This window comes from Crinia signifera, chromosome 6, assembly GCF_055691185.1.
Source record: "Crinia signifera chromosome 6, ASM5569118v1, whole genome shotgun sequence".
NCBI classification, from domain to species: Eukaryota; Metazoa; Chordata; class Amphibia; order Anura; family Myobatrachidae; genus Crinia; species Crinia signifera.
In genome coordinates this window covers 215,482,281-215,498,131 of record NC_139222.1, presented here as the reverse complement: position 1 = coordinate 215,498,131, position 15,851 = coordinate 215,482,281, and the positions used below count along the sequence as shown (strand labels likewise).

The window sequence follows — 15,851 nt, the reverse complement described above, 5'->3', positions numbered from 1 at the left end:
TGATCCACCTCAAATGTCAGGGGACTAGGAGCAATGGTAGCGGTTATACTATTCAATGGTGAGTGTCCAATGACAGCAAAAACCTATATGAATACTATGATCATTGGGTTTAATAATACAGCGGTATTCAGTTTTTTTTTACATTGAGAATGGCTGCTGGTCACTATTGTGCAAACATGGGGTATTATTCTGGTTCACTCTTAATGGCACAATCACTCTCTAATGGACAAAACCTTGTGCACTGCAGGTGGGGCAGATGTAACATATGCAGAGAGAGCTACGTTTGGTTGAGTTATATTGTTTCTGTGCAGGGTAAATACTGGCTGCTTTATTTTTACACCGCAATATAGATATCAGTTTGAAGTACAAACCCCACCCAAACCTAACTCCCTCTGCATATGTTACATCTGCCCTACCTGCAGTGCACATGGTTTTGTCCATTAGAGAGTGATTGTGTCTTTACGAGTAAACCAGAATAAATACCCCATGTTTGCACAATAGTGACCAGCAGCCATTAAAAAACCTACCTTGTAGGTTTTTATTGAAATCTTATTTCATTGATAATGGATTTCTTACTACATGGCCTCCCATAACTGTGGGTAGAACTCACTCTAATTCTGGCAATTAGGTTGGTACTGTTCATAACACTGTGGGCAAGATACCACTATTAAGTATTCTACCACTAATGTGTGATTTAATCCCATTTGTAGGACTCACTATCTAATATCTTACAGTCATACCATAGGATCACTAAGATTTGTGATACACTTCAAAAGGTATAAAATATGTCGGTACTTGTTTCCTAGCACAGCGCCCAATATTTTCATCTTATGCGATCGCATCGCATGCCATATAGCCGCATACAATGCATGCGATGTGATGTGATGGTATACGATTTTTTATTGTACAACCACCCTGATGGGTCCTTACAATGTTAAATGGCCCCCCATACTCCACGCCACCCCCACGATCAATGCCAACCCGAAGTGTGGCAAAATCCGGCGGTACGCGTCCTCCGACCTTTTCATACCCCCCACTATCCACGTCGGCGTGGAGTTGATTGTAGATAGTGTGGCGAGCGCAGCGAGCCACCGAGTCCGAAGCGTGGCGAGCCCCACGAGGGGACACGGATTACTTTACATGTATAGCTCGCCACGCTTCGGGCTCGTATTCCGCGTCCGCTCGCCACGCTTCGGGCTCGTATTCCGCGTCCGCTCGCCACGCTTCGGGCTCGCCACACTATCTAAAATCAACTCCAAGCCGACGTGGATAGTGGAGGTATGAAAAGGTCGGAGGACACGTTGAGTGGCGTTGAGTATGGGGGGCCATTTAACATTGTAAGGTATGCCCATACCCATCAGGTATGGCATACGATGCAATACAATATTTTATTGTACAACATCGCATCGCATCCCATCATATACGTTATTTAGTGTAATGGTATGTGATGCGATGGGCGCCGTACTAGGAAACAAGTACCAATATTTCTATTAGCTCACTAATAAAATAGATTCACTATATAGCTCCTCCACTCTCACCACCACACTTCTATTTTTCTATTCTATTTCTCTTTCTTGAAAATAGGTCATATGTGAATAAAATCCCTTGTTCCATTTTTATGTATATTGAAACAATGTTTGTACTTGTAGATTGTAAACTGTTTCCCCTGATAAAGTCTTTGTAAGACGAAACGCGTTGGGTCACTCTTACATACTACTATTGAAGAACCGAATAAAATACAATATTGGAAAATCATTACTTTATTCATTATTTGGATCTATATGGAACTTGTGGATAATCTAATGTTATAGACGCTACACCACTATTGGGGATTGTGAAGATATATACACGCCCTCTGACGAAGTCTTATGACGAAACGCGTCAGGGCGTGGCTTACTACTCTCTCCGTGGCTGTCTCCCTCTCCGGTGATTTCAACCAGGCTGTTCCCTCCAGGCATTGGCATCGCAATCCAGCCCTGCGGCTTCCAGTGAGTTGAACCAGCTATTTCCCGGCTTGATCGTGAGCAGCTTTGCCGTTTGGCTTGTTTTATATTTATATCGTGTGGTATCCAGCCCACAGCTGTTATTCACTTGGTACGAGTCCCAATTATTTGTACCTTGGAATTTTATCTTTTTTTAACATTAAAGTACCTTGGGTAATACACCATGAAGCGCATCTTTTCTGTTCTTGCCTAGATGATAGAGATATAGAGATATAGAGTGGCTGGAAATAATGGGCACTCAGGGACTACCAAAGCAGGTGAACGTAGGACTGTTTTATTCCTAGAGGTCTACGTTTCGGCGTCTCCCCCCGTCGTCAGGACAAACAATAGTGTGTGAACTATCAAACGTCAGTTTGTCCTGACGACGGGGGAGACGCCGAAACGTAGACCTCTAGGAATAAACCAGTCCTACGTTCACCTGCTTTGGTAGTCCCTGAGTGCCCATTATTTCCAGCCACTATCTACTAAGGGCTGCAAGGCCCTTTTGGTAGGCACCAGGGCAAGCTACATCACTTGGGCTCCATCCAAGTCCTGAGTGCCGGTCCAGCCCTTTTGAATATAGATAGAATATATATATATATTACGATCCTTGTACTCCCGGCACTCCAGCCCCCCTTGGGGTTAACTTGCTCTGGTGCCCGAAACAGGGTAAATGATTCCATATGTAGAAACAGCAAAAAGTAACGGCACCCAGAGACTGACACGCTGAATTTCAAAAGGTGGAAACGGTGAGGTTTTATTCCATCAAATATCGACGTTTCGGGGACAGTGCAGCTTTTATGCTTTCATGCCAAGTTCTGTTGTGCTTCATATACAGATTCAGACTCACACTCAGATAATGCAATCTGATGAAGTGGTCTGGTTGTACCCCATTGTAATTAAGCTCCCGCACACATCACATCGTACGGTCCAAAAAGTATGTGCTGCCCAGCACTACCTGGGTGCGCTACTATAAATGTCACCCCGGAAACTCGGTAGGAAATATTGGTTCTGCTCAACTATCCTGATTATTTATGCCCTAGCATGGATGGGGTTAAAAGTCAGGTTTGAAAACCTGATGAGCCAGCATGCTGCCTGTGTTACATTGCAGAGGATCAGTCTGTATTATCCAGCAAGATGGATCTGCCGTCTTTCCATAAGCCGGATAATACACCTTTGAGGAAGCGAAGGCACGCGTGCACTTACACCCCTTCTGCCACTACACCACACAGCGTGCATCCGCGGCTTCCAGCGCTCCCTGTCAGGAGGCCCCCGCTCCCGCCGCAGTTTCCCGGAGCCATAGCACAGCCTCTGCTAGCTGCCGGAGCCAGGATGACTCCCACAGCCACCCGCAGGCTAACGGTGCACTCACAGTGCCCAGCATTATAACTAAAGGTAATGCTTTATCATGGTCAGTTAAAAGGCAGGAAACATCTTTAAAGTGCAAGAGGCAGGAATCTTTAAAAAGGTCACACTCCTCTTTACACTCTTTTCTCCCCGGGGAGCCACCCAAGCCAGCTCCTGCTGGATCAAGGAAACCCTGATTGAAATAAAAGTAAAACCTACACTGTCCTAACTAGAAACGGAGACAGGAGAAAAAGTCACAGGGTAGAAGGAGGAGGCTATTATAGCCAAGTTGGGCGGTCCCAGAAAAAATCCTGTCTAAAATAGGAGGAGGGGAATATCCCAGTGTCATGCTGCCATGGGGATCGTAGAAGAAACAAAGAAGGATGCAAGACAACCATAGCACTTTAAATAAAGAACATGTTCATAAAGACAAAAAACACAGAACCCAAGACTAAATTAGATACATTGTAACCAAGGTTTTAATAACCTAGGAAACCTGGAACAAGTGTATGACCAATTCATTAGAAAGAAATGTTTATTATACAATATGAACATGGCTTCCTTGTGTCTTGAACAGTTTCAGCTGATTATATAAAGATGCACATGGGTACTAATCTATTACTGAAAAACTAATCTATCCCAGATCCATTGAGTATCAGGAACTACTACTCTGTTTAATTAAATCTTACATAACAAGTGGAATTTTAAGAAGCAGAATAAAAGTATAGCTTAATTTTTAAGTTACCTCTATCAATATATGTACAGTATGGGTTTATCACTGGTGGCAGTATTAGCCATGCAAAGTATAATTTGTTATTGCTACATACAGTATAGTGCATCAGTAAAGTATTCACAGCACTTCACTTTTTCCACAATTGTGTTCTGTTACGGCCTCATTTCAAAATGGAATAAATGCATTTCCCCCTCAAAATTCTACACACAATGGGGCAGATGTATTAAGCCTTAACAGGAGATAAATTCAAGTGTGATAAGGAGAGATAAACGTCCAGCCAATCAGCTCCTTACTGACTTTTTTCAAACACAGCCTGTAACATGGCAGTTGGCAGGTGATTGGCTGGACCTTTATCTCTCCTTATCACACTTGCATTTAACTCTTGTTAAGGCTTAATACATCTGCCTCAATGTACCATAATTACAACATGCAAAAAGTTTTTATAAGACTTTTGCTAATTTATTAAAAATAAAGAAAAACTAAGAAATCACATGCACATAAGTATTTATAGCATTTGCTCAATACTTTGTTGATGTACCTTTGGCAGCAAATCCAGCCTTAATTTTTTTTTTTTAATATGATGCCACAAGCTTGGCACACCTATCTTTGGGCAGTTTTACTCATTCCTCTTTGCAGCACCTTTCAAGCTTTAGCAAGTTGGATGGGAAGCCTCTGTATTATGATTAACCCCTGTTCTATAAGGATTAGAGCAATAAGGTACCTGGAGCAGTTGCAGGATGATCAGAATTAACAAACAAGTAAACTAAACTGAATACAGGACTGCCAAAAGTAAAGCTGACCATACATCTACAGATCAATTGTCAGATTGGGCTGGTTGGAACAAAATCCTGGTAATGGATGAGGGCAAATAACAGTTGACCATTTGCTTTGAAATGCTGGAAAACTGCCAAAAACTGTCATTCAAATATTACCAGGTTTTTGTTCCAACCAGCCCAATCTGACAAATCGATCTGTAGATGTATGGCCACCTTAACTTACAGAAACCAGGAGCATAGAGGTGAGGATTCAGATCACATGACCAGGGTATGGATGTATTAATGCAATATGGGAACAACAAAAAAAAAGATAATACCAATGTAAGAAAAAAGGTCTCATCACCTAACAGCTAACTATTATTTTCTCTAGAAACCACTGGATACCTGCGGTTCTAAGACTGCGCCTTTAACAGCCATGTCTCAATGGGTGAATTAAGTCCACCCCAACTCTGGTGCCACCAGGTCTTACAGGGAGACAAGGCACCAGTGCAATCTAAGGGAAGACAAGAGGAAAACTAACTAAATAACACTTGAAGGCTATCTGAGAAACTAATGAAAAGTGAGCAATAACAAAAGCACACAAAAACCAGAAACGACCTTGTCAGACACACACACACACACACGAATAATAGTGACCTAGTCGCACATAAGAACCAGAGGCAGCCCTGCCACTAATAAGCAAGCACCAGAAGCAACCTTGTTGCATACAAAGGAACATTAGCGATCCCGACGCAAATAAGAACCAAATGGTGGCCTTGCCACTAATATGCTAGCAAACAAAATAAGTAAACCAGAAGCAAAATAGGTACTTGTTTCCTAGCACGGCCACAATCTTATGGATCGTGTACCTTTAAGTTAAGGTACACGTTCCATACGATGGACCCGATTTCCTTTGAAATCAGGTCCATTTTGCCGGCTAGGACACAATATCGGGGGCATCGCGTCGGTCGGGACCATTAACATTGGTCCCGACGCGATGCCCCCGATATTTCCATAGGCTTCAATGTTAAAAAATATTTTAACATTGAAATCGTGTCGGCAAAGGTAAAATATCGGGGGCATCGCGTCGGTCGGGACCATTAACATTGGTCCCGACGCGATGCCCCCGATTTTTCCATAGGCTTCAATGTTAAAATATTTTTTAACATTGAAATCGTGAGAAAATGTGAAAAATGTGAAATGGGCCAATATGACCCATTTCACATTATAGATGTCCCCGTCGTCACCCCACGATAGACGCCAACCCGAAGCGTGGCGAGCGCAGCGAGCCCGCGAGGGGCGGCGGTGCGCGTCCTCCAACCTTTTCATTCCCCTACTATCCACGTCGGCGTGGAGTTGAGAATAGAATAGCGAGCCCCGCGAGGGGACGCGTATAACTTCACAGGTAGGCGTCTATCGTGGGGTGGGGTGTACGCCGTTAAATTTGGGGGGGGTTGGGAATATTTTTACATTGAATCCAATGTAAAATCGGGTCCCAGGGACCCGATTTACATTTCATTCAATCAAAAAAATCGGGACGAAAATCGGTCGGTCGCATCGCATGCGACCAAATCGCATGCGATGCGATCGACCCGATTTTTCCGACACGACCACCCCGATGTAAATCGGTGTGGCCGTGCTAGGAAACAAGTACCGCAAAATATACATAATACAGTATATAAACAGAGGACCAAGCTGCAATGTGCAGAAGGCCTGCAGGACTCACGATACCCTAAATAAGTGGCAGCTTGCTGTAGTGGATTTCAACTGGAGGTGTAGAAACTCCAGACTAGGAACTCAGAAATGCAGGCTGAGGTATGCTGGAGACGGGAGGCTGGGCCACAGACACACAGCTTGGAGCTCAAGCTGGGAAGTGTACAAGTGAACGCACGGTGTGCAGCTTAATGCTGACACTCACTAGGAGCTCAAGCAGGAAAGTATACCAAGGAGCTAAACACTGTGCAGCTAATTCTGAACACATCCCCACAGGATGATGCTGCCACCACCATGTATCACCGCAGGGATGGTATTGGCCTGGTTTCCTGCAAACATGATGCCTGGCATTCACGCCAAAGAGAAACTTTGTCTCCTTAGACCAGAGAATTTAGTTTCTCATAGTCTGAGAGTCCTCCAGGTGCAATTTGGCAAACTGCAGGAGGGCTGTTATGTGCTTTTTTTGGAGAAGTGGCTTCCATATGGCTACTCTACCACAGAGGTCTGATTCATGGATTACTGCAGATATGGTTGTCCTTCTCGAAGGTTCTCCTCTCTCCATAGAGGAATGCTGTGGCTCTGGCAGGCTGAGATGACTAGGTTTTGGTCATCATCCTGATTAGGGCCCTTCTCCCCTGATCACTTAGTTTAGATGGCCAGCCAGCTCTAGAAAGAGCTTCGGTGGTTCTGAACTTCTTCCATTTACAGATGATGGAGGCCACTGTGCTTATTGGGACTTTCAAAGCGACACATTTTTCTGTACCCTTCCCTAGATTTGTGACAATTCTGTCTCGGAGGTCTACAGACAATTCCATTGACTTCGTGCTTGGTTTGTGCTCTGACATTCACTGTCAAGTGTATGACCTTATATAGACAGGTGAGTGCCCTTCCAAATCCAGTCAACTGCACTTACCACAGGTGGACTCCAATTAAGCTGTAGAAATAGCTCAAGGGTGATCAGTGAAAACACGAAGCTCAATTTTGAACTTCGTGGCAAAGGCTGTGAATCCTTATGTACATGCCATTTCTTAGTTTTTTTATTTTTAATAAATTTGCAAAAATCTCCAAAAAAAAAAAGGTTTTTCATGTTGTCATTATGGGGTATTGTGTGTAGAATTTTGAGGGGAAAATGACTATATACCATTTTTAAATAAGGCTATAACATAACAAAAAGTGGAAAAAGTGAAGCACTGTGAATACTTTCCGGATACACTGTATCACATTGCCAAGCACTGCAGAGCTATATATACGCAGGAGCGTTACTCAATAAATGTCTTCAAAACGCACCAGCAACTATGTCCGACCCAATATGTGTGCTCTCAACAAAAGCAATGTGTGGTTTTATGAAAGCACACACTGAGCTAAAAGTAGGTCAGTGTGTATGGGGTGCACACTGATCAGATAATCGCCCTGAGGATGGGAGCGTTTATCCCACCAGCACAGTGATCTGCCCAATAATCTGCACAGTGTGAACCAGGATTAACACTTTTCTGAGGTGGCTTAAGCGAAGCTAAACAGGAGGAAACTATTGGTGAAGCCATGAGCTTAGGAAATAGGAAATAGGAATCATGTAACATTTAACTCAAATAACAGTTTCTAACATTTACAAATAATAAATTACATTTCTGTTATTTTCATTTGTTTATTTCTGTAACTATATAAAGGTCACCTGCTGGACACTAAATACAGAGAAACGTAAATGCTGTTATATTTACGTTTAGATTACAGGTTGCTGCTGAACTGCAAATAATACACCCTGAAGGTTGGAGGAGCTACAGTATAAGAAATATCAGCTGCATAGTGATGTATTAAGGGGTTACTTGGCTTCAAACATTTAGGCTTCAATTTCGAAAATGCAAATACTATAGTGGAGATGTTGCCCATGGCGACCACACAAGTTTTAGCGGTCATTTTCTACAATGTGCTAAATAAAGGTTAGCTGGAATGTAACTGGTTGCTATGACAACACCTCTACATTCCCTTTTAGACATAGGGGGTTATTCTGATTCACTCAGAAATGCACAATCACTCTCTAATGGACAAACCCATATGCACTACGGGTGGGGTTGATGTAACATGTGCAGAGAGAGTTAGATCTGGGTGTTTTATTGTTTCTTGCAGGGTAAATACTGGCTGCTTTATTTTTACACTGCAATATAGATATCAGTTTGAAGTACAAACCTCACCCAAATCTAACTCTCTGCACATGTTACATCAACCCCACCTGCAGTGCATATGGTTTTGTCCATTAGAGAGTGATTGTGCCTTTGTGAGTGAATCAGAATAACCCCCATCGTACTGAATCTGCTCCTTCATGTCACTGATGCAGCAGTCTATCTATGGCTCAGAACAGATGAAAGTAAATTGACTGAGGTACCAATTAAGCCACATTTGGTCAAGCATGGATATACCTAAAACCTGGATTTGAGGACCACATCTCTGCCCATTGTCCATTCTTTACTGGGTGTGTGACACATACATTTTCACTGACAACTACTTTTCCTGAGTGGCTGGCCACACTATAACGAAATGATGGGGACCAATATGAATAATCATTTTAACATAATTTTTCATACACAACATATAAGGGCCGTATTCAATGCTCCCATTTCGCTTTTTAGGCAAACCTCCCAGCTTGGTCATCGCTGTTGTTCTCAGTTGCTTTCTTATGGGAAATTTTTTGTACCTCACAGTTTGTGAATTTAATGCAAAATGGAGAACGCTACTCACCTCTTTTTTTTTTTTTTGGTATTGCTCTCCGTTTTGCTTTTGGCATCTTTTTTAGGCTATCTCAACTTACGTACTGTTTTTTTTTTTGGTGTCTACAAGTCTATTTTTTTAAATTATTTTTTATTTAGAGGCACAACATTAATATATTTTTATTTTTTGTGTTAATTTTTTTTTTTCCCCCATGATTTTTTTCTGACTGATTATTCACCTCAGTTATTACCCTGATTCACCTCTTCTTCCTCCTCACACCTTTTCACATTTTTCTGCATATCTCTGCAATATTTGAACACTGCATACAAATGGAGTCATTAACTCCTCGTACGCCGCTGTCTTCTGTAGTGTTTCTAGCACAGGTCTGGTTTGCATATCAGCACTGATATGCAAACCAGACCTGTGCTAGAAACACCACAGCAGACAGTGACACCCCAGGTAGTGAACAGGAACTGCATGGGTTTTCAAAGATGGCGGGTGCTAGAATGAACACTACAGGAGGCATGGCGAGGGGGTAGGAAACAAATGGAGAATGCACAGCAAACGAGAAATGGAGAACACTGTAATGTGCACGCCGGAGCATTAAATACACCCCTAAATCGCAAGGACGTTTCATTGCTTTCTCTGAAATCATTTCTCACTGGCAGATCTCAAAATACATACAGATGTGTCCTTAAACACCTAAACTCATTTATTCATGCAGAGCCAGAGGATTGGTGTGAGGAAGAAAAAAGGTATATTTTTGCTGCCAATATGTGATGGCTGCAAGTTAGGGGGAAATTTACTAAAGGAAATTTGTAAAAAAAAAATAGGTGTATTTGTATCCAGAAATACACTTATTTTTGACATTTACTATCCCGAAAATACGTCAATTCGTAGTCGTATTGATGTGCTATCAATACGAATAGCCGTATTTTCGGGATAGTAAATGTCAAAAATAAGTGTATTTCTGGATACAAATACACCTATTTTTTACAAATTTCCTTTAGTAAATTTCCCCCTTAATGTAACAAAACCACTTCAGACTGCACTGATTAATTTGATATGTCTGAATCTGCTTAGCATACACCAGGCATTCCCAACCACGGTCCTCAAGGCACACTGACAGTACAGGTTTTAGTGATCACAGGCTGCAGCACAGATGGTTTAATCAGAATCACTCAGGTACTAATTAAGTCACCTGTGCTCAAGCCTGGATATCCCTAAAACCTGCACTGTTGGTGTGCCTTTAGGACCGTGGTTGGGAATGCATGGCATACACAATGGAACTTGGTGTGGTTGCTGCATCAGAACACTTCGTATATACTTGCTCAAAGAGAGACAACTTGAGCAACTTAGGTCACAAAGCATATGCCAGACTGAAAAGGGATGTGTGCAGTGTCAGCAGGAATAGAGTATGGGGACAAATCTGTACAAGCCCAATACACCCAACAATGCAACTTTCAGTACTATCATTTACTGCATTCAATAATAGCAACTAATTTTTTTTTTTTTTTGCATGAAACTTTTAATTAAAAAATTGTAATCCTGTTATAATAATACTGTGGGACATTGCTTGTATTGTTTGTATTACAATCATTGATCAACCACCTTTTAATGCTTTCTAATACTGCTTTCACATTGCAGAAACGTGTATTGACCCTATATTCTTAAATGGGACTTTAAAACGGGTCTGAACCAGTGTTCCCTCTAAGCTGTGCGCACGTGCGCGCGCACACACCTTGACGGGCGTGCGCACAGACATTACAACTGAGCGCACAAAGCAGCAGTGGTCCCTTTTTGCAGTTGTGGACTCAATTAATGTGTGTTTCACCCATTTACTACATTGTGTACTGTATTTTGAATGTTTAAATGTTTAATATCATTTTGAAGTAAAGTTAACACAAATGCTGAACGTCATTTTCCAGTTATATATAAGTGACGCACAAAAATGTAAATTTCATTCCAAAGTTGCACAGCCAAAATCTTTAGCCGCACACAGCCTTCGTAAAATTAGAGGGAACATTGGTCTGAACCTTAAGACCTTTCAAATTGCAGGTGAAAACCGTTTTAAAAAGCATTTAATACCATTCACACATTCAACCTGTTTAACCCCCAAGGGACACGTTTCAAGCCATAGAAATAGAGCCATTCACACTGCCTAAAAAACGGCTTTGAAACGTGTAGGACTCTGCTTTTTAAACGTGTTGAAATACCAGTTAACTTTAACCGGTAAATCAACTCTGGCACCTTCACACTGCAGCCTTAAATGTTTTAAAATGGAAAAAAATGGCAATACAGGTCGAGTATCCCGTATCCGAATATCCGTTATCCGAATTATTCCGAAAACCAGACATTCCAGAAAGTGAAAACATTTTTTTTTTTTTGCTAAAAACTCACTGGGGACATCTGTAACAGCCCTACTGGGGACATGATATGTAATTGGCACTATATATGTGCAAGACAATGATTGCTTGGCATTCAAATTCAGTGCTGAGATAGTACACACATTTTGTTTCAAGTTTTGAAACCTTGTTTTTTTAACAAATAAAATATATTTGTGTGTATTTTATGTGGTAATAACATATATTTGTGTGTATATTATGTGTTTATACAGCATAAATGCAAGATACTTCAAAATATATCATTGAAATACTAAAATATTCCGAAATACGGAATAATCCGTTATCCAACATTCTCCTGGTCCCGAGCATTTTGGATAAGGGATACTCAACCTGTATATCGTTTTAAAAGTGCAGTTAATCAGGCTTTGATATAATTTAATTTAAAATCTTTCAATAAAACCAAATATAGAATAAACAAAATTCAAACATGCAAAAGTACTTATTCAGAGAACGCATAAACACAAAAAAGGAGTTAAGCATTAGCACCGGATATGTCACAAGGTTTTTAATTGAAGTAAACAAAGCTTAAACCATGAGGTGTTTCTCTGTGTATTGCCTGTTCATATGTTGGTGTTTTCTTTTAAGGATTATGGGTGTTAACTGTGTTTTTTTTTAATGTCCTATGGGAATGTTGGGGGGAGAAATTTGATTCTAGGCAGATTTAGCACCTCTCATCTGATTCACCTCCCCATGGGGCCAGTTTAATATTACATATTTGCGACTAATTCACCCCAAAAAAAATCTCCAATCCCTGCTGCGATCCCTCCTGGCCCGCTTGCAGCTGCATCCTCTATAGCAGGGGTGGCCAACCCGCAGCTCTCCCCCTGTTAAAGTGCGGCTCCCTCTCATACATTAGTGCAGCTCCCGGCAGCCTCCCCCACAGCAGCGGCAGCAGCCCATTACGGCGACTCCGCTATGCACGATGTGAAGTCAGGACATCATATCGCGTACGAGAGGCGGGAGGTGCTGCCGCATGACAGGAGGAGAGGACGCGTCGCGGGCCTTGAGGACGCCATCGAGTGGTAAGTATTCCTCTGCCTCTTAAGTCCATGCCGCAGCGGGGGGCAGGATGAGCAGTAGCGGGGGGGGAGTGGGCCCTGCCGCATATGGAACTGACAGCTCCTCGGTTAGGGGGGACGCCACAGCGGGCAGGATGTACTTACACTGACCCTCCACGGTATTTTCACAGCACTATACTCCCCGATTCCTCCTTCCCTGTTCTGAATATAATAAAAAAAAAATATATATATATATATATATATATATATATATATATATATATATATATATATATATATATATATATATATATATATATATATATATATATATATATATATATATATATATATATAAGCAAGCAGAATGGGCGGCACTCCCCGGCGTTTTTTTAGAATAAGCACACTAGGCTTTATTCTAGTTCACTCTTTCTGACAAAATCCTTCTTAGATGGACAAAACCATGTGCACTGCAGGGGGGCAGATGTAACATGTGCAGAGAGAGTTAGATTTGGGTGAGTTATTTTGTTTCTGTGTAGGGCAAATACTGGCTGCTTTATTTTTACAATGCAATATAGATCTCACTTTGAAGTAAACCCCCACACAAATCTGATTCTCTCTGCACAAGTAACATCTGCCCCACCTGCAGTGCACATGGTTTTGTCCATCTAAGAAGCAATATGTCAGAAAGAGTGAACCAAAATAACCCCCACTGTCACAGCAGCATGTGAATTATCAACGTATCAGGTGCATTTATTGAAGCACCTTTCGTCAGGATACAAAAACTAAAGGTAAATAAATGCACATGAAACGTTGATAAGTGGATCTGGCATGTTTCAGTGTATTTTATGTGAATCTGGCATGTTTCAGTGTATTTTATGTGGCTTTGACTTGTTTCAGTGTATTTTATGTGGATGTGGCTTATTTCAGTGTATTTCATGTGGATCTAGCTTGTTTCAGTGTTTTTTTGTGTGGATCTGGCTTGGCATAGACCCAAAAATGGGGCCAAATAGACCACGCCCCTTTTTGGCATGCGCGCACATGTTGTTGACTCTTTAGCTTGGCTACAGATATTTTTCAGCTCTTTACCTCTGACTGGTTGGCCACCCCTGCTCTATAGGTTTCTTTAGGGAATGCAATGCTGCCCGATGTATCAATATCAGGCAGCATCGCATCAGGTCCCTGGGTTACTGCCATTCTGAGATGGCAGTAGCCCATTGTAGCGGCACTGCCAGTGGGACAGTTTGGTCAGTAATAACCCCTCAGCACCTGGTGAAGCATATCACAGGGACAGGCTCCTTTCAGACACCTTTATTTGCTAATACGCCAGCAAAATTATTTATCCGCACACTGACATATTTGGATAATCTTTATGTGGTGCAAATGATATGCCTGCGATAGCCATATCTACCCTTCTGTCCAACTCTAAATTTAGGGGACAATTCAGAGCTGTTCGCACAGGTCCAAATTCGGCAGCTGTCCACAATGCGAAAGCGCTAGGTCAGGTTGCGAGCGTCTTCAGCAAATTGTTCTACTTGCAAGGCGCTCGCAACCTGATTGACAAGGAGTGGGCGTGTTGGGGTAGATCCCCAGCGTTTCATGGGATGTGCTTGCAAAAACAGTGGGCACGCCCAAGGAAACGCAAGGAGTGCCCAGCAAAACGCAAGCGTGTTATTGCCTGCTAGGGGCGGACACATGACCTCAGCTGCCACCCGGAAATGGCTGTTTTGCTCGCAGCCGCCGAGTGAGTCCTGGGCTATGTGGCGGGAGCAAACACCAGGGAGAAGAGGAGAAATCATTTGATGGTAAGTAAAAATTGTATGGTTTTTCCTCTGAGTGGCAGCATGCAAATGGGTTTTTGCCTGTATATATCCATTCACAGCCCTGCAAACCCCTTCTTAAGGCAGGTTTTGCATGCCCATAGTCTGCCACTCTATCTACATACCACAGAACATTACCTATCCGAGCACAACCCCACTACAACCCCATTAATCCCATCATTCACCAGTGATGATGCCATTGAAGTAAGTACAGCTCTGTATTACTTGTAATTATGCACAATTAGTTCTGAGTATGTACAGTTAATAAAAAAAGCATTATATGCTCCACAAAGATACATATCCAACTTAGCATCAGGCCCTATGTAAACACTGTGAAATTATTTTGTGAATTTAAGACTGTAGGCGTAAAATAATTATTATCCTGAAAGACACAAGACAGAGGCAATTTGAAAAGATGGGTTCTTAGGATTATGCTTTTCTGTACTATGAGAAGTGCATTAGAAACCACAAATAGGCAAATTTCAATCAGTCCAGACCACAATAAAGGGACCAGTGTGATAAGATCAGCATACGGAGTATGTCGAGAAGTGTGTGAGCAACTCAGCAGGTTACCACATGGCTATGACATCTCATTCTGAACGAGAATCAGGCCCTTACTAAAAGGTGCATACACACCTATACAATTGTCATCCCATTCTCCCAATATCAAAATAACGGGCTGACTATTGTATCATAGGCACAGAAGCAGATATACTGGGTTGAATACCATCCTCAACCCTGTATATATCAGGTACTGCTTCATGGAAATAAATACCAGCCATGCTCTGTGTGAGAGATTTCAACTTGGGAAAAAGTAGCAGGATATGCCCAATGTGTGTGTGTGGGCGTCAGGTTCTATGTAGAGCTGCCATGTTATGCCAGTATAGAAGGCTCAGCCTCTTGGGAAAAGTAGGTACCTATTCCCAGTGTATAAAAAGGCTCATCGTCCCAGGAAGAAGTACCACAGTTTGAGCAAGGCGTGCAATGGACATCCTTCTGGGAAGAAGTTCCAAAGTTTTCCCAATGTTTGTTAGGGACTCAACCTCCTGAGAAGTACCAGGCTATGTGCAATGTGAGAGACCTCCTAGGAATAAGTGCCAAGTCTTGCCCAATGTGCATGAGGGGCTTATCCTCCTGGGAAGAAGTATCAGAGTCCTCCTGGGAAGAAGTATCAGAGTTACTCGATTTACGTAAAAAACTCATCCTCCTAGAAAGACACACCCCAGAGTCCTCAAAAGAAGTTCAAGGCTATGCCTACTGTATAAAAGACTCATCCTCCTAGGAAGAAGTACCAGGGGCACACATACTACATCCATGACAGTATTAATCTCCTGTCGCTATAATCTTAAGGTACTTGGGGTTAGCCTCCATTAATTACCTAAAGTATTAGGAGGTTCA

General features: G+C 42.1%; 1 protein-coding gene across 3 annotated transcripts in view; it reads right to left on the bottom strand.

Moving 5' to 3' along the window:
* Positions 1-15,851, bottom strand: part of CEP131 (centrosomal protein 131) — a 139,964-nt gene that overhangs the window by 123,433 nt on the left and 680 nt on the right. Inside the window, exon 1 of one of the 3 annotated variants that reach the window (XM_083148809.1) lies at positions 15,832-15,851. The exons of the other annotated variants lie outside the window; for them this stretch is intronic. The gene's annotated coding sequence lies outside the window, so the exon portion shown is untranslated. The remainder of the gene's footprint in view (positions 1-15,831) is intronic. 3 annotated transcript variants of the gene reach the window in all.